We start from the raw sequence: 19538 nt of genomic DNA, 5'->3' as shown, positions 1-19538 counted from the left end.
TTACCATGTTGCCCAGGCTGTTCTTGAACTCCTGGGCTCAAGCAATCTTCCTGCCTCAGCCTCCCAAAGTGCTGGGATTATAAAGCATGAGCTACCACACCCAGCTCTAATCTATCTTCATACATGAATGATAACTGAGCTGGGTATAAAAATAAAATTATATATGAAAATTTTTTTTTTTTTTGAGACAGAGTGTTGCTCTGTTGCCGAGGTTGGAGTGTAGTGACGCGATCTTGGCTCAATGCAGCCTCCGCCTCCTGGGATTTAAGTGATTCTCCTGCCTCAGCCCCCTGAGTAGCTGGAACTATGGGCATGTGCCACCACACCCAGCTAACTTTTGTATTTTTAATAGAGATGGAGTTTTGCCATGTTGGCCAGTCTGAAATCAGGAGTTTTCCTGATTTCAGGTGATGCACCTGCCTTGGCCTCCCAAAGTGCTGGGATTACAGGTGTGAGCCACCACACCTGGCCTGAAAATAATTTCCCTTAGTCTCTGTAGTCCTTTTGCTTCTAGAGTTTCTAAGGAGAAATCCAAAACCATTCAGATTCCATTCTGTCTCTAGAGGCTTGTAGAGTTTTCTCTGTTCCAAATGTTCTGAAAATTCACAGTGATGTATCTTGGTGTAAGTCTTTTAATCTATTGTGTCAGACACTCAATGGGGCTTTCAATCTGACAATTTGTTATTCGTCCTGATAAGTTTTCTTTAATTATTTCTTTGCTGATATCTGCTTCTCATTTTCCCTTTTTCTGGATCTCCTATTGTTTGGGTTTTGGATCCACCAGATAGATAATCTTATTTTATCCCCTTTTCTCTTTTTTTTTTTTTTTTTTTTTTTTTTGAGGTGGAGTCTCGCTCTGTCGCCCAGGCCGGAGTGCAGTGACCGGATCTCGGCTCACTGCAAGCTCCGCCTCCTGGGTTCACGCCATTCTCCTGCCTCAGCCTCCTGAGTAGCTGGGACTACAGGCGCCTGCCACCACGCCTGGCTATTTTTTTTTTTTTTTTTTTTTGTATTTTTTTAGTAGAGACGGGGTTTCACCGTGTTAGCCACGATGGTCTCGATTTCCTGACCTCGTGATCCGCCCCTCTCGGCCTCCCAAAGTGCTGGGATTACAGGCTTGAGCCACGGCGCCTGGCCCCTTTTCTCTTTAATTTTCTATCTCTTTGTCTTTTTTCTCTACTTTTGGGGTACTCCTAAAAATTTATTTTTCTAATTTTTTATGGATTTCTTCATTTTTACTAACATTTAAAAAATTTCTAAGAGCTATTTTCTATTCTCTGAACGTTCCTTTTAATAGAAGAGGATCTTCTTGTTTCATGAATGTAACGCCTTATCTCTCAGAGAATATTAATGATAGTTTCCGCCCCCCAGTTTTCCCCTTGCATAATCTCTAATTCTCTAAGTGGGGCTTTTTCTGTTTGCTTTGGTATCTATCTTGCCTTGCTGCTGTCTGTTTATGCTTAAGTGTGGAGTACTAAAGAGGTGATTGGAAGATCTGACCATGTGGGTGAGGCATAGAGTGCTATAGGAGTCATTTTCAGTGGGCTGTTGGGGAGAGAATCCCCCAGTTAAGTAACATTAAGTCCTTCCTCTTGAGCTGCTCAAACTCCATAGAGAGGGATATTATTCTGTAAGGTAAGGATCTGGCCATAGGGCTTTTGATAGCCAACGGGTAGAGGCAGAAAGGATGTGGTGGTCTCTGCATTCAGTATTCAGTATGCATATTGTCTCTCTTTAAAAAAAAAAAAAAAAAAAAACCCTTTTTATTTTAAAGTAACTTCAAATTTAGATAAAAGTTGCAAGAAAAGTCCTGAGAATGCCCATATATTCTTTATCCCAGATTTACCAATTTTTAGCATTTTGCTACATTTAATATTTTGCCCCCAACACACACACACAAATTAATATTTATTTTTTCTGAACCATTTGGGAGTAGAGATTGCTACACAATGTCCATTAACCTCTTCATACTTCAATGTATATTTCCTGAGAACAAATATATTCTCACAAACTGTTTCTTAATCTTCTGGCTTTTGAATATGTTACCTATACCCTCAAATGTGGGTGGCATCCGCCAATCCAGAGACTTTCTGTTTTATCTTCTCTAGAGGATAAACCTAATTTATTGATCATATGTTGATGAGAAACTGTTGCCCAGTGGTGTACAACTGGGGAGGAAGATCTAGATATTTCACTTTCACATACAGCTTTACCCAGTCCTCCTTATTTTAAACATTCCCTTAATCCCAAATTCCAGAGGTACCTAGTGCTGACAATTTTCCTTTTTTTCAAGATTCTTCAGTGTAATTTTAACTACTTGTGAGCTTCCTTTACTACAGTCTTGAGAATCCAGCTCCCTGAAGTCTTCAAAGTCGGAACCACATGAACATCTGCTTTCTAGTTGTCAAAGTTTTTGCCTCCATTCCTATTCTCTTCACTATTGTTACATCTTTTTAAAAAGTATTGTTTTGGCCAGGAATGCTGACTCATGCCTGTCATCCCAGCATTCTGAGAGGCCGAGGTGGGAGGATCACTTGAAGCCAAGAGTTCAAGACCAGCCTGGGCAACATAATGAGACCCCATTTCTACAAAAAAATTAAAAATAAATAGCCAGATATGGTGATGCACACCTGTAGTCCCACTACTTGGCAGACTGAGGCAGGAGGATCGCTCGAGCCCAGGAGTTCAAGGCTGCAGTGAGTTATGATTGTGCCGCAGTACCCTAGCCTCAGCAACAAAGTGAGACCTTGTCTCAAAAAACAACAGAAAAAAGCATATTCTTATTCTTGTTTTAGTAAAAGTTCAGAAGGGAACAAAATGGGATGCATGTGCTTAATCTACTGTATTAATCCCTTGTCTTGGTCTAACTGTATTTCTACCACTTTACCAAGTTCTTAGCAACTACCCACTCTCCCAGTCACGTAGGATAGAGGCTGAGCCTCTCTATGAGAAACAGAAGGGTCCGGAAAGAGGGCTTCTTCTGTCCTTTGGCATGTTAGAAAAGGAGTCAGGCCAAGACGGTGATCCTGGCAGAAGGCGTTAATTACTATATTTTCTTTTTTTCTTTTTTTTTTTTTTTTTTGAGATGGACCCTTGCTCTGTCACCCAGGCTGGAGTACAGTGACAAGATCTCAGCTCACTGCATCCTCCACCTCCCAGGTTCAAGTGATTCTCCTACCTCAGCCTCCCGAGTAGCTGGGATTACAGGCGCGTGCCACCACGCCCAGCTAATTTTTGTATTTTTAGTAGAGACGGGGTTTCACCATGTTGCCAGGATGGTCTTGATCTCTTGACCTCATGATCCGCCCACCTTGGCTTCCCGAAGTGCTGGGATTACAGGCGTGAGCCACCACGCCTGGCCAATTACTGTGTTTTCTTGATACTATGATGCACTTTGGGAGGATTTGTAAATTCATTGTGGTGGTCTTTTTTTCATTTTCTTCTTTTTTCTTTCTTTCCCCCCTCTCTCCCTCCTTTCCTTCTTTTTTTCTCAGAAAGCTGAAAGTGTTAAATAAATGATGTATCTTAAAATTGTTAGATTCTTTAAATCTGATTTCCAATATCAGTAACTTCCCTCAAAGAATGTTATGTCACAACAAAATGACGGGGTGAATCCTATTCCCTACTTTAAAGAGAGAGAAAAAAATAAAAGAATGTTTAAGTATATAGCCAATGGTCCACAAGGCTAGCAACTGATCCATGATTAAAATAGCTCAAGGTCATAAAAGTAGTCAGGTATAAAAGCCCAGAAAAACATGATTATCAGCCATACACATTGACAAATCATCCTCATCCATGACTCTAGAAAGTTTATTATTATTATTATCATTATTATTATTATTTGAGACAGAGTCTTGCTCTGTCACCCAGGCTGGAGTACAGTGGCGCCATCTCGGCTCACTGCAACCTCCGCCTCCCGGGTTCAAGCAATTCTGCTGCCTCAGCCTCCTGAGTAGCTGGGATTACAGGCGCCTACCACCATGCCCAGCTAATTTTTGTATTTTTAGTAGAGACGGGGTTTCACCATCTTGGCTAGGCTGGTCTCGAACTCCTGACCTCATGATCCAGCTGCCTTGGCCTCCCAAAGTACTGGGATTACAGGTGTGAGCCACTGCACCCGGCCTAGAAAATTTTTTGAAAGGCAGACCCAAGCATGCACTTTTAAATTTAATGTAATTTAACTTGCAGGAAAAATCCTAGAAATGCAGAGAATTTAACAAACATCTATTGACCCTCCATCCAGAATTAATATTTATTTTTTAAATTCAATAGGCAGATTTTAACAAGATATCCTTAATAGGGAAAATTCATCAAAAACATAACATTGAGTGAAATAAGTAAGTCGCAGGAAAAAAAAAAAAAAAAAAACCATTACAACAAGATCCATTTATACAAAGTTCAAAACAGGCAGAGTTGAACAGTGTATTGTTTAGGGAAATACATGTTGGGGATCAAGACCAGGAAGAGAAGCAAAGGAATGGTTATCACAAACGTCAGGAGCGGAGGGGGAAGGAAGGGATGATTTGGGGCAGAGAGAGGGGGATACTACTCTATTTCGTAGCCTGATGGATGGAACATGGGTGTTTATATTATTGTTATCCCCAAAAATGAACATATATATTTTTAAATACTCATGTGTTTGTTACATTTTATAGTTTAAAAAAATCACTTGAATAAATCTAAAATCCTACACCATAGTCCAAAAAAAGCCAAACCAGAATAGCCTTATCCACCAGATATGGGGTCGTAAAGAGGTGAATCAGGTGATGGAGGCTCCATTTGGAGAAGATTTTCTCTGTGCGGTCTGATTTTCTCTGTGCAGTCAGCTAGGGTCAAGGCCAGAAACCATGCAGAGCCCACGGAACTGCCCTTTTCTTGGAAGTAAGGCAAACAAGGAGAGTTGGGGGAACTTAGCCCATACAATGTGAGAAACCCTCTTTGATCTTCAGGTACCTGCATCTTTCACTGTGCCACATGAGATCATAACGACAGAAGTCATACCTATTGGGCCAGGTGTGGTGGCTCAGGCCTGTAATCCCAGCTACTCTGGAGGCTGAGGCAGGAGAATCGCTTAAACCCGGGAGGCGGAGGTTTCGGTCAGCCCAGATGGAGCCACTGCACTCCAGCCTGGGTGACAGAGTAAGACTCCATCTCAAAAGGAAAAAAAAAAAAAAAAAAAAAAAAGACTTAATACCTATTAACCCCTTGTCATATTTGTTGTAAAAATTTTTTGTGTGTGTTTGTTTATTTCAAGGCACATTTAATTTAATATCAAGAGTGCAATACAAAAGGGCCAAATACAATGAAGGAACACATTCCCCCATTAACACCAACGACAATGCTCTTTTAAACATGTGCCTGTTGAATGGAATGGGGATTTCATAAAATTCACTAAAAAGATAATGCAGTGAGTCTCATCACAGCTAATATCCTTATACAATCTAGTTGTGACATGAATGTTTATAATGCTTCAAACAGTTTCAACCTGAAGTTTCATACCGCACCTTCATGTTTGTACAGTCCTCAGTAAGATAATCTACAGTTTTTGCAACCATTCAAAGAACAAACCATTGAATAAAATCACATTGATTAAGGCTCAAGCAAGTAATATAGAGCCCCAAACTAAATGGTTAAATATATGCGCTCCTTATACTGACATCTATTATTTGATTCTCTCGTGACTATTAAAAGTTGGTTCTCAGCAAATAAACCCTTTAAGGGCAAAATTCACCTCATTTGAGTTTTGACCGAGAAGTTCAACAGCAATAATGAAGTCCAGTCTTATTGGCAAAACTGATACACAGTGTCTCTAAGTCACTATGCTCGAGGTTAAGAGCGATGCATATTCCATTTTTACATTTGACTGGAATTTTACATGTTCAATTCATGATTTAAAATCTCTAGGTTTTCATTCCTTCAAACAGTCTGAAGACACAGTGTGCCACAGACTTAAGACTTCTGTTTCTCCCTCTATATTCTTCAAACAGAAGCATTTCTCAAGTGTCTACATGTTCTAGAAGGGGAATTTTTCAGAGGTGGCCACTTCTTCGGAATAGTCTGACGCCATCAGGCCTCTATCAGGCGTAAAATTCCAGGCACTCAGTTCATTTTGGGCTTGTTCCAGTTTATCTTTAGTCTATTCCAGTTCACCTTTCATTTTTAGGAAAACCAAGTTTGATCGCTGGGTCTACCATTGTTGATCTCAGCTGGGCAAGGCTCAGCTGCTGGACTTGCTTGAGGTACTGGATTTGAGTAGTACACTCTTGCATCTGTCGTTCCTTGGTTGTTAGTCGCATTACCAGGATGTTTTCCCCGCGTGCAGACCCTGCTGTTGTTGCTTTAGTTTTTCTTCAGACTCTGTTAGGCTACTTACATCATTAGAGTTAAGCTCTGTGTACTTGCCCTCCAAAGCTTGTACATATGCTTCATATTGTTTCCATCTTAGAATTAATCATCTCTTGCCATAACTTTGAAGTCTGTTTCACTCAGTCGAACTTTCTTGGGAAGAGGTTCTTCTTGAATCATTGGTCATCTTGAATCAGAAGAGTCGCCTTTCAGGCGTGGTCGCAGTCACTCGCCTGCCGCAGGGTCCCGCCAAGAGAGGAAAGGTGAAGGGAGGGAGGCCGCCGGCTTAGCCCGATCGGGGCCTGGAGGAGCACTGGAGCAGCTGCTCCCGAGTAACAGGCCCCGTCCTTTCCCAGGAGCCTGGCGCGAGCTCCGCGGGCGCGGGAGCTCAGCAAGCACGGTAAGGGAAGCGCTGTGTGTTTGTTGGTTTGTTTGTTTGTTTTTTTGTTTTAAATAAAAGAGGAAACTCTTTAAAGTTGGACTCAGGCTTTTTGAGGCCTTCCCCTGTCACTTAGGCTGGACTACAGTGGTGTGATCATAGCTAGCTGCAGCTCACCCCTGGGCTCAAGGGATCCTCCTGCCTCAGCCTCTGGAGTAGCTGGAACCAGAGGTGTACACCACCACACCTAGCTAATTTTTAAAGTTTTTGTTTGTTTGTTTTTTGTTTTTTGTTTTTTATTGAGACAGCGTCTCGCTCTGTCGCCCAGGTTGGAGTGCAATGGTGCGATCTCAGCTCACCACAAACTCCGCCTCCTGGTTTCAAGCGATTCTCCTGCCTCAGCCTCCCAAGTAGCTGTGATTACGTGACGCCCGCCACCAGACTTGGCTAATTTTTGTATTTTTAGTAGAGATGGGGGTTTCACAATGTTGGCCAGGCTGGTCGAAAACTCCTGACCTCGTGATCCCCCCCCAACCCCGCACCTCGACCTCCCAAAGTGCTGGGATTACAGGCATGAGCCACTGTGCCGGGCCAATTTTTAAAGTTTTACAGAGACAGGGTCTTGCTATGTTTCCCAGACTGGTCTCAAACTCCTGGACTCAAGCAATCCTCCCCCTCAGCCTCCCTAAATGCTGGGAATACAGATGTGAGCCTCCACACCTGGCCCCCATAGACTTATATTATAAATCCTTTTTATTTTGTAATTACTTCAAACATGTGGGAAAGTTACAAGAATAATTTAGAGAAAATTTTGTGTATCTTTTATCCAAAGATTTTTTTGAAGTTTATCTGTTTGTCATAATTCTCTCTGTGTATACGTGTGTGTGTATGTATATTATATTTGGTTACATGTTTTATATTGTTTTATGTACATATATACACATAAGTTTATGTGTGTATATAGTAAGATATAATAATTTGATGTAAACATGTATATATTCCTTTTGTGTTGATTTTTACTCTCTCCATGGTAGAGTAGATTGCAGACATCATGCCTCTGACTTTAGGGTTTCTTCTTTATAACAAAGATATTGGCCAGGCACAGTGGCTCACTCCTATAATCCCAACGTTTTGGGAGCTGAGACAGGAGGATCGCTTGAGGCTTGGAGTTCAAGAGCCTGGGCAACATAGGAGACCCCAGCTCTACAAAAAATAAAAATTAGCCAGGTGTGGTGGTGCACACCTGTCATCCTAGCTACTTGGGAGGCTGATATGGGAGGATCACTTGTGCCCAGGAGCTCACGTTATCTCCAGTGAGCAGTGAGCCAAGATTGAGCCACTGAACTCCAGCCTGGGTAACAGAGTGAGACCCCTGTCTCAAAAAAGAAGAGAAAAAAACAAGATATTTTCTTACCTAACCATAGTACAGTTATGAAGTTCAGAAAATTTGACATTGACACAATACTTTAATCTCATCTATAATCTACATTCTAATTTTGTTAATTGTCCCAAATATATCCTTTAAGACATTTTTCTCTCTAGGATCCAGTCCAGGATCACATGTGGCGTGTCCCTAATCTGGCAAATTTCCCAAACCATTGTTTGTCCTTCATGATACCGGCACTTTTGAAGGATACAGACCATTTATGTCACAGAAAAGTTTGCAGTTTCTTTTCTGTTTCCTCTGGAGGTATGTGACTTCTACTTGCCCCTCATTGATGAAGTTATTTTTTTAAGAAACAACCTTCTGAGTTATAAGTCACATACCATAAAATTGACTCATTTAAAACCTACAGCTCAATGCTTTTTACTAAGTTCACAGGGTTGTGCAGCTATCACCCCGATATAACTTTAGAATATTTTCATTCTCCCTAAAAAAAAAAAACCATGCCTATCAGCTATTACTCCCTATCTCCCTTTTACCCCTCCAACCCACACACCCGGCTCTTAACAAGCATTCATCTAACTTTACCTCTCTAGATTTGCCTATTCTGGACATTTCACATAAATTGCATCATACAGAATACAATGTGTGTTTTTTGTGACTCAATTCTTTCACTTAGCATAATGGTTTCAAAGTTCATTTGTATTGTAGCATGTAGCAGGTATCAGTACTTTATTTCTTTTTTCTTTCCTTCTTTCTTTCTTTCTTTTGGAGACGGGATCTCACTCTGTTGCCCAGGCTGGAGTACAGTGGTGCAATCACAGCTCACTGCAGCCTCGACCTCTTGGGCTTACATAATCCTCCCACTTCAGCCTTCCAAGTAGCTGTACCACCACACCTGGCTAATTTTTTAATTTTTTGAAAAGATTGGTCCTCACCATGTTGCCCAGGCTGGACTTGAACTCCTGGGCTCAAGTGATCCTCCCACCCCAGCCTCCTAAAGTCCTGGGATTACTGGCATGAGCTACTGGACCCAGGCAGTATTTTTTTTGTTTTTGCAGCTGAATAATATTCCACTGTATGGTTATACCACATTTTATTTAGCCATCAACACATGTTGATGGACATTATGTTGTTCCCAGTTTGGGGCAATCATGAATAATGCTGCTACAGACATTCATCTGAATACAAGTTTATATGTGGATGTATGTTTTCATTTCTCTTGGGTATATACCTAGGAGTGAAATTGTTGGGTTATGTGTAACTCTATGTTTAAATTTTTAAGGAATTACCAAATTGTTTTTCAAAGAGTCTACGCTATTTTACACTCCCAGCAACAAGCTCTGAGGATTGCTATTTCTCCACATCCTTAAAACGTGTTCATATTTTTGATTATAGTCATCCTAGTGGGTGTAAAGCAGTCTCTTGTTGTAGTGTTGATTTCACTAATGATTAGTGAGGCCGAGCATCTTTTCATGTGCTCATTTACCATTAGGTATCTTCTTTAGAGAAAAGTCTAATCAAATCATTTGCCCATTTTAAATTGGGTTGTCTTTTTATTGCTGAGATTTTTTTTTCTTCTTCTTTTTTTGAGACAGAGTCTTGCTCTGTCACCCAGGCTGGAGTGCAATGGCACGATCTCGGCTCACTGCAACCTCCGCCTCCCGGGTTCAAGCGATTCTACCGCCTCAGCCTCCCGAGTAGCTGGGATTACAGGCGCCCACCACCATGCCCAACTAATTTTTGTATTTTTAGTAGAGACGGGGTTTCACCATCTTGGCCAGGCTGGTCTCAAACTGCTGACTTCGTGATCTGCCCGCCCCAGCCTCCCAAAGTTCTGGGATTACAGGTGTGAGCCACCATGCCCGGCATCTTTTTGCTTTCTTGATGGAATCATTTGCAACACAAGTTTTTAATTCTCATGAAGTCCAAATTATTTTTTTCTTGTATTGCTTGTGTTTTCGAAGTCATAGGTAAGAAACCATTGCCCAACTGAAGGTCATGACGATTTATTCCTGTTTTCTTATAACAGTGTTTTTTTGTTTGTTTTTTGAGACAGAGTCTTGCTCTGTCGCCCAGGCTGGAGTGCAGTGGCGTGATCTCAACTCACTGCAACCTCCTTCTCCTGGGTTCAAGTGATTCTCCTGCCTCAGCCCCCCGAGTAGCTGGGACTACAGGTGCACGCCACCACGCCTAGCTTATTTTTTTGTAATTTTAGTAGAGACGGGGTTTCACCATATTGGTCAGGCTGGTCTCAAAGTTTTGACCTCAGGTGATCCACCAGCCTCGGCCTCCCAAAGTGCTGGGATTACAGGCATGAGCCACTATACCCAGCCTCTTATAACAGTTTTATTTAGGTCTTTGATCCATTTTGAGTTATGTCTTGTGTACAGTGTGAAATAGAGATCTAGCTTCATTCTTTTGCATGAGGATACCTAGTTTTTCTAGTACAATTTGTTGAATACACTATTATTTCCCTGTTAAATAGTTTTGAGACCGTTTTCCAAAATCAATTTACCATAAATGTAAAGGTTTATTTCTGTTTCATAGATCTACATGCCTGCCTGTGTGCCAATACCTCACCATCTTGATTATTGAAGCCTTATAACACATGTTGAATTTGTAAATTGTGTCTTATTTTTCTTTCTTTCTCTTTCTTTCTCTCTCCTTCCTTCTTCCCTCCATCCCTCCCCCTCCCTCCCTCCCTCCCCCTTCCCTCCCTCCCTCCCTCCCTCCCTCCTTCCTTCCTTCCTTCCTTCCTTCCTTCCTTCCTTCCTTCCTTCCTTCCTTCCTTCCTTCCTTCCTTCCTTCTTTCTTTCTTTTGTAAAGACACAGCTGGCCTCAAACTCTTAGTCTCAAGCAGTCCCCCAGCCTCAGCCTCCCAAATAGCTGAGACTATAGCTGTGAACCGCGCCTGGCTCCTTTGTTCTTTTTACAAGTGGTCTTGGCTCTTCTGGGTCCCTTGAATTCCATGAGAATTTTAGGGTCAGTTTGTACATTTCTGCAAAAAAGCCAGCTGGAATTTTTCGATGTAGAGATTGCACTGAATCTGTAGACCACTTTGGGGAGTATTGCCATCTTAACAATATTAAATTTTCCCATCCATGAACATGTGAGGTCTTCTCATTTATTGTGATCTTTTCTTTCTTTCTTTCTTTCTTTCTTTCTTTCTTTTTTTCAAGACAGTCTCACTCTGTCGCCCAGGCTGGAGTGCAGTGGCGTGATCTCAGCTCACTGCAACCTCTCTCTCCCAGGTTCAAGTGATTCTCCTGCCTCAGCCTCCCAAGTAGCTGGGATTACAGGTGCCCGCCACCACACCAGGCTAATTTTTTTGTACTTTTAGTAGAGATGGGGTTTCACCATGTTGGCCAGGCTGGTCTCAAACTCCTGACCTCAAGTGATCCGCCCACCTTGGCCTCCTGAAATGCTGGGATTACAGACACAAGCCACATGCCCAGCCTATTGAGATCTTATTAAATTTCTTTCAACATTTTATAGTTCTGCATGTACAAGTCTTACACCTCTGTTGTTAAATTTATACCTAAGGATTTTATTCTTTTTAATGCCATTATAAACGGAATTGACTTCTTTTTTTTTTTTTTGACGGAGTCTTGCTCTGTCACTAGGCCAGAGTGCAGTGGCCGATCTTGGCTCACTGCAACCTCCGCCTCCTGGGTTCAAACAATTCTCCTGCCTCAGCCTCTCAAATAGCTGGGATTACAGGCGCGTGCCACCATGCCCGGCTAATTTTTGTATTTTTAGTAGAGATGGGATTTCACCATGTTGGCCAGGATGGTCTTGATCTCTTGACCTCATGATGCACCCGCCTCGGCTTCCCAAAGTGCTGGGATTACAGGCATGAGCCACCAAGCCCAGCCGGAACTGACTTCTTAATTTCATATTTAGAATGTTAATCGCTAATGTATAAAAATAGTTGATTTTTGTTATTGATCTTGTATCCTGCAAACTTGCTGAACTTGGTTATTAGGGCTAATGATTTTCGTGGACTCCTTAGAATTTTCTCTATACGAGACCATGTCATCTGTAAATAGAAATAGTTTTACTTTTCTTTTCCAAGTTAGATACATTTTATTTCCTTGTCTTGCCTAATTTGCATGGCTAGAACCTCCAGTACAATGTTAAAGAGAAGTGGCTAGAGCGGACATCCTTGTCTTCTTGCCAGTCTTAGGGGAAAACATTTGGTCTTTTACCACTGGGGTTTGTTGTTGTTGTTGTTGTTGTTTGTTTTTTGTTTTTTTTTTTTGAGACGAAGACTTGCTCTTGTCTCCCAGGCTGGAGTGCAATAGTGCAATCTCGGCTCACTGCAACCTCCACCTCCCAGGCTCAAGCGATTGTCCTGCCTCAGCCTCCCAAGTAGCTGGAATTACAGGCGCCTGCCACCACGCCTGGCTAAGTTTTGTATTTTTAGTAGAGATGGAGTTTCACCATGTTGGCCAGGCTGATCTCAAATTCCTGACCTGTGATCTGCCTGCCTCGGCCTCCCAAAGTCCTGGGATTACAGGCGTGAGCCACTGCACCTGGCTGTTTTTGTTTTCTGAGACTCAGTCTTACTCTGTCACCCAGGCTGGAGTGCAGTGGTGCAATCTTGGCTCACTGCAACCTCCACCTCCCAAGTTCAAGCAATTCTCTTGCTTCAGCCTCCTGAGTAGCAGTAGCTGGGATTAGAGGCACATGCCACCATGCCTGGCTAATTTTTGTATTTTTAATAGAGACAGGGTTTCACCAGGTTGGCCAGGCTGGTCTCAAACTCCTGACCTCAGGTAATCCACCCGCCTTGGCCTCCCAATGTGCTGAGATTACAACCATGAGCCACTGCGCCTGGCCACCATTGGGTTTTTATAGCTTCCTTCTATCCATTATCAGGTTGAGGAAGACTTTTCTATCCTTTTTTTTTAAGCATTTTTATCATGAAAAGGTGTCAGATTTTGTCACTTGCTTTGTCTGCATTTATTGAAATGATCAAGTGGTTTTTGCCCTTGATTCTATTAATTTGTAATATTCCAATAATTGACTCTTAGATCTTAAATCAACCTAGCATTCCCAGGATAGTTCCCACGTGGTCATGATGTATAATCCTTTTTATATGTTTCTGCGTTTAGCTTGCTAGTGTTTTGTTGAGGATTTTTACATCTATATTCATAACCGCTATTGGTCTGTAGGGTTTTTTTCCTTGTATATCTTCATCTGGTTTTGGAATCAGAGTAGTACTGTTCTCATTGAATGAACTGGGAAGCTACTTCCTCTTCTGCTTTTTGGAATTGTTTATAAATAATTGGTATGATTCTTATTTAAGTGTTTGGTAGAATTCACCAGTGCGGTCGCCTGTGCCCGAGTTTTTCTTTGCGGGAAGTTTTAAAGTTACTAATTCAATTTTTTAACTTGTTATAGGCCTATTCAGATCTTCTGGTTTTTCTTGATTCAGTTTTTGTACTTTGTGTCTTTCTAGAAATGTGTCCATTTCATCCAAATTGTCTAATTTGTTGACATACAGTTGTTCATGGTATTCCCTTTTAATCCTTTGTTTCTCCTGTCGGTTGGAATGATGTCCCCTTTTTCAGTTCTAATTTTAGTAGTTTGAGGCTGGGCACAGTGACTCACACCTGTAATCCCAGCACTTTGGGAGGCCGATGCAGGCAGATCACCTGAGGTCAGGAGTTTGATACCAGCCTGGCCGACATGGTGGAATCCCATCTCTACTGAAAATACAAAAATTAGCCGGTAATTTAGCCAACTGCGTCTGTAATCCCAGCTAATCAGAAGGCTGAGGCAGGAGAATGGCTTGAATCTGGGAGGTGGAGGTTGCAGTAAGCCAAGATCGTGCCATTGCACTCCAGCCCAGGCAACAAGAGTAAAACTCCGTCTCAAAAAAGATAAAAAATAAAAATAAATTTAAAAATTTTTTTAAAAATTAGGAGTTTAAGTTTTCTGTCTCTTTTTAATTCCTTGGTCTAACTGAAGGCTTATCAATTTTGCTGATCTTTTGAAGAGAAACAACTTTTGGTTTCGTTTATTTTTTTTCTTTTCTTTTCTCCTTCCTTCTTTCCTTCCTTCCTTCCTTCCTTCCTTCCTTCCTTCCTTCCTTCCTTCCTTCCTTCCTTCTTTCTTTTTTTTTTTTTTTTTGTTTTGTTTGAGATGGAGTTTCACTTTTGTTGCCAAGCTGCTAGAGTGCAGTGGCGTGATCTTGGCTCACTGCAAACTCTACCTTCCGGGTTCAAGCGATTCTTCTGCCTCAGCCCCCCGAGTAGCTAGGATTACAGGCACGCACCACCATACCCAGCTAATTTTTTGTATTTTTAGTAGGAACGGGGTTTCACTATGTTAGCTAGGCTGGTCTCAAACTCCTGACCTCAGGTGATCCCACGTGCCTCAGCCTCCCGAAGGGCTGGGATTACAGGCGTGAGCCACCTTGCCTGGCCTCTTTCTTTTTTTTTAAGACAGTGTCTCACTTTGTCACCCAGGCTGAACTACAGAGGTGCAATCTCCACTCACTGCAGGCTCTACCTCCTGGGTTCAAGCAATCCTCCCACCCCAGCCTCCCAAATAGCTGGGACTACAGGTATGTGCCACCAAGCCCAGCTAATTTTTTTAGAAATTGGATCTCACCACGTTACCCAGGCTGTATTTTCTGTTATTTTTCTATCCTCTATTTCATTTATTCCCACTCTAGCCTTCATTTTCTCCTTCTTTCTGCTTGCTTTGGGTTTAGTTTGTTCTTCCCGCCCCCCCACCCCAGGTTATTAAGCTGGAAAGTGATGTTATTGATTTAAGATCATTCTTTTTCTTTTCAAAAAATTAAAATTAAAAATAAATAAATACATAAATACAAGTTTCCATTTGCTTTTACATCTAGTGCTGGAGATCATAAGGCACCTCATCTTGGGAGTAAATTTTTTTTCTGAGACAATGCAATCATTTGAGTGTTTTTTTTTTTTTTTTTTGATTGTCTTGCTCTGTTACCCAGGCTGGAGTGCAGTGGTATGATCTCAGCCCACTGCAACCTCTGCCTCCTGGGTTCAAGTGATTCTTGTGGCTTAGCCTCCCAAGTAGCTGAGATTACTGGTGTGTGCCACCATGCCTGGCTAATTTTTTTATTTTTATTTTTAGTAGACACAGGGTCTCAAACTCCTGACCTCAAGTGATCCACCCGCCCTGGCCACCCAAAGTGCTGGGATTACAGGTGTGAGCTACCCGCTCAGGGCCTCGAGTGGTGCTTCTTAATTAACCCCTTATTACCCTGGAATAAGGATGTAGCGTGACCATTTTTAAATGATTGGATAAAGGCTGCCATTCCCAATACTCCTTGCTATGCTGTGAAGTGAAAAGGAAATTTTGCATATGGTCCCAATTTCTCCAGGGCATTACAGGATTGAGACTCTCATGCACACATTCCTCCTGTCTTGAGGTACAATGTTATTAGATTATTCCAGGCCTGCCTGGGGGTCCTCTATCAGGAAAAGATCTCAAGTGTCTGCAGGCAGTTGCTTGTTATGAGGGAATGGGAATCTGAACCAAAACCCAGACTGGATGATGAGGGTAGCAGGGTAAACAGGAACGTTGTCATGCCACGCCTCCTGATGCAGGCATCCAGGCCATGCGGGAGAGTGTGACTAGCAGGGGCAGGGTGCCTGGAGAAGAAATAAAGAGCCTGTACCTGAGGAACCCCAGGGTAGGGAGTGGGTTCTGTAGCAATGGAAATGGGGATCACTAGTGGACTGATCAGGGTCTCCAGTTCTCTCTCCGGTAAGGTAGATTACTTTGAATACTACAGGGATGTGACTTTGTGTGTGTGACTGAACTGGTGAAGCTGGTCATTCCAGTTGCACTGTCTTGGTTGGTTTTTTGTTTCTTTTTAATGTGGCTACTTTAATTGATTTACTTTTCTACCATGTGGCACACCCAGAAAAAAGATTAACTTCTCAAGGTAAGATAGAATTGTGAAAGGAATTCTGCTTATTTTTTCTTATAGATGTTAGCAATCAGATAGGGTCTGCCTGGATAGATCTCCATATTTAACAACTCCGGAAACAACTCTTTATAAAATCAAAAGACCGTCTGATGAATAAAGAACACAGGTTGCCAGCAATAAGGCTAACCAGAGGGTCTACAAAAGATCTAAAAATCCCACCAAAATCTTAAAATCGCTCATTTAAATAAATGGATGCATCTGAAGAATGCAGGTGGAATTTCTTTGATGCCAGGAGCAAAGCAGCACAGAAGTCCATGGAGGGCAGGGAGTAACACTGAAGTTGCTCCATAGCGACCCACAGCCTCTGCCCTGTGGCAGCAGTACCAGCAGTACCAACTGAACCCACTCCGAGATACTGTGGGTTCAGTTCCAAATTACCTCAATCAACCAAATTACCACAATACAACAAGTCACAAAAAATTATTTTGGTTTCCCAGTCCATATAAATGCTATGTTTACACTATAATGTAGTCTATTGAGTGTGCAATAGCATTATGTCTAAAAAAATACATAGTTTATTTATTTTATTTATTTATTTTAAGACAAAGTCTCACTCTGTCGCCCAGGCTGGAGTGCAATGGCACAATCTCGGCTCACTGCAACCTCTGCCTCCCAGGTACAAACGATTCTCCTGCCTCAGCATCTCGAGTAGCTGGGATTACAGGCGCCCACCACCAGTCCCGGCTAATTTTTGTATTTTTAGTAGAGATAGGGTTTCACTGTGTTGGCCAGGCTGGTCTCAAACTCCTGACCTCAGGTGATCTGCCCACCTCAGCATCCCAAAGTGCTGGGAATACAAGTGTGAGCCACTGCACCCGGCCCATACTTTAATTTAAAAATACTTTATTGCTTAAAAATGTGACAATCATCTGAGCTTTCAGTGGGTTGTAATGATTTTGCTGGTGGAGGGTCTGCTGGCTGATCGTGGTGATGGGTACTTAAGGTTGAGGGGGCTGTGGCAATTTCTTAGAATAAGACAACAATGGAGTTTGCCACATAGATTGACTCCTCTTGAGCTAAAGATTTCTCTGTAGCCTGTGATGCTGTCTGATAGCATTTTACCCACAGGAGAACTTTCAAAATTAGAGCTGATCCTCTCAAAGCCTGCTGCTGCTTTAATTATTAATTTGTTTAATATACTAAATCCTTTGTTGTCATTTCAACAATGTTCACAGCATCTTCACCAGGAGTAGATTCTATCTCCAGAAACCACTTTCTTTGTTCATCCATAAGAAGCAACTCTTCATCTGTTTCAAGTTTGATCACACGGTTGCAGCAATTCAGTTGCATCTGTAGACTCCACTTCTAATTCTACTTCTCTTGCTATTTCCACCACATCCACAGTTACTTCCTCTGTTGAAGTCATGAACCCCTCAAAGTCATCCGTGAGGGTTGACTTCTTCCAAACTCCTGTTAATGCTGATATTTTGATCTCTTCTCATGAATCACAAATGTTCTTAATGGCATCTAGAATGGTGAATTCTTTCCAGAAGGTCTTCAATTTGCTTTGCCCGTATCCATCTGAGGAATCACTATCTATGGCAGCTATAGCCTAATGAAGTGTATTCTTAAATGATAAAATTTGAAAGCCAGAATTAGTCCTCAGGCCAGGTGTGTGGCTCACACCTATAATCCCAGCACTTTGGGAGGCCAAGGCGGGTGGATCACTTGAGGTCAGGAGTTCAAGATCAGCCTAGCCAACATGGTGAAACCCCGTCTCTACTAAAAATACAAAAATTACCTGGGTGTGATGGTGCATGTCTGTAGTCCCAGCTACTCAGAAGGCTGAGACATGAGAATCACTTGAACCCAGGAGGCAGAGTTTGCAGTGAGCTGAGATCACGCCACTGTACTCTAACCTGAGTGACAGAGTGAGACTCTGTCTCAAAAAAAAAAAAAAAAAAAAAATGAATGAGAGGTCAGGTGCTGTGGCTCACACCTGTAATCCCAGCACTTTGTGAGGCCAAGGCAAGGTGGGCAGATCGCTTGAGCTGAAGAGTTTGAGACCAGCCTGGGCAACATGGTAAAACCCGTCTCTACTAAAAATACAAAAATTAACTGGCTGTGATGGCATGTGCCCGTAGTCCTAGCTACTCTGGGAGCTGAGGTGGGAGGATCACTGGAGCCCAGGAGGTTGAGGCTATAGTGAGCCACGATCGTACCACTGCACTCTAGACTGGGCAACAGAGTGAGACTCTGTCTTGAAAAAAATAAAAAGAAGTGGACCAGATCTGCAATGCCCCAGACACCTGGAAGAAGCAGATGCAGCTCCGTGGAGGAATGTACCCTCTATCTAGGCATGAAAGAAGTGTGAAAGAGAAATTTTGAAAAAGATGAGCTAGCAACCTCCAAATCACAAAATACACAAGGAAACAGGTTTTCATGAGTAAGATTCAGCAATACAAACCAATCAGCCCTATAGAGCCTTCAGATATGGAGTTAACAGATAATATCCAAATAAAATATTGGTTCCCAGCTAACTTTGAATTTCAGATAAGCAATGAATAAATGTTTAGCCTAAGTATGTCCCACACAATATTTTGGACAAACTTATACTAAAACATTATTTGTTAATTACCTGAAATTCAAATTTAATTTGGTATTCTGTATTTGTGTTTTTATTATTTTTTTAAAAATTATGTATTTTTTGAGACAGGATCTTACTCTGTTGCCCAGGCTGGAGTGCAGTGGTGGGACCATGGCTCACTGGAAACTTGACCTCCCTGGCTCAAGTGATCCTCCAACCCCAGCCTCTGAAAGCACTGGGATTACAGCCCTGTGCCACCACACCTGGCCTATGTTCTGTTTTTTTATTTTTTTAATTTTTATTTGTTTATTTTTTTTGAGATAGGATCTCGCTCTCTTGCCCAGGCTGGAGTGCAGTGACCCAGTCTCGGCTCACTGCAGTCTCTACCTCCCCAGTTCAAGCGATTCTTATGCCTTAGCCTCTTGAGTAGGGATTACAGGCATGCACCACCATACTTGGCTAAGTTTTGTATTCTTAGTAGAGGCGATGTTTCACTATGTTGGCCAGGCTGGTCTCAAACTCCTGACCTCAAGCAATCCACCTGCCTCAGCCTCCCAAAGTGCTGGGAATATAGGCATGAACCACCATGCCTGGGCCATTCTATATTTTTAATTGCCAAATCTGAGAACTTCAGATATAGATTATAAAGTAAATATTTCTAAGATGTTTAAGAAATGAAAGGAATTGGAAAGAGAAGTGATGATCAAGAGACCATCAGAAATGACTGAATATATATGAAAGAGAAGTAAATGGACCTTTTAGAAATGGAAATTATGTAAATCTAAAATGAAAACTAAATGGGAGATTCAGGAGTAAATCCACTGATGCTGCAACTTACTTTGGTGTGCACAATGTAGAGATTATGCATAGAGGGGTCAATAGTGGAAAGATATGTGATAAAACAAGGATAGTAAAA

At 42.0% G+C, this 19538-nt stretch overlaps 1 protein-coding gene and 1 pseudogene across 1 annotated transcript in view; one reads left to right on the top strand and one right to left on the bottom strand.

Moving 5' to 3' along the window:
* The window catches only part of POLB (DNA polymerase beta), a 679334-nt gene that overhangs the window by 368284 nt on the left and 291512 nt on the right, over positions 1 to 19538 (top strand). The window lies entirely within an intron of this gene.
* Positions 6012 to 6619, bottom strand: LOC126960780 (pre-mRNA-splicing regulator WTAP-like; annotated as a pseudogene).

This window comes from Macaca thibetana, chromosome 8 (genome assembly GCF_024542745.1).
Source record: "Macaca thibetana thibetana isolate TM-01 chromosome 8, ASM2454274v1, whole genome shotgun sequence".
NCBI classification, from domain to species: Eukaryota; Metazoa; Chordata; class Mammalia; order Primates; family Cercopithecidae; genus Macaca; species Macaca thibetana.
The sequence above is the reverse complement of the archived record's forward strand: the minus strand, read 5'-3'. Positions and strand labels throughout refer to the sequence as shown.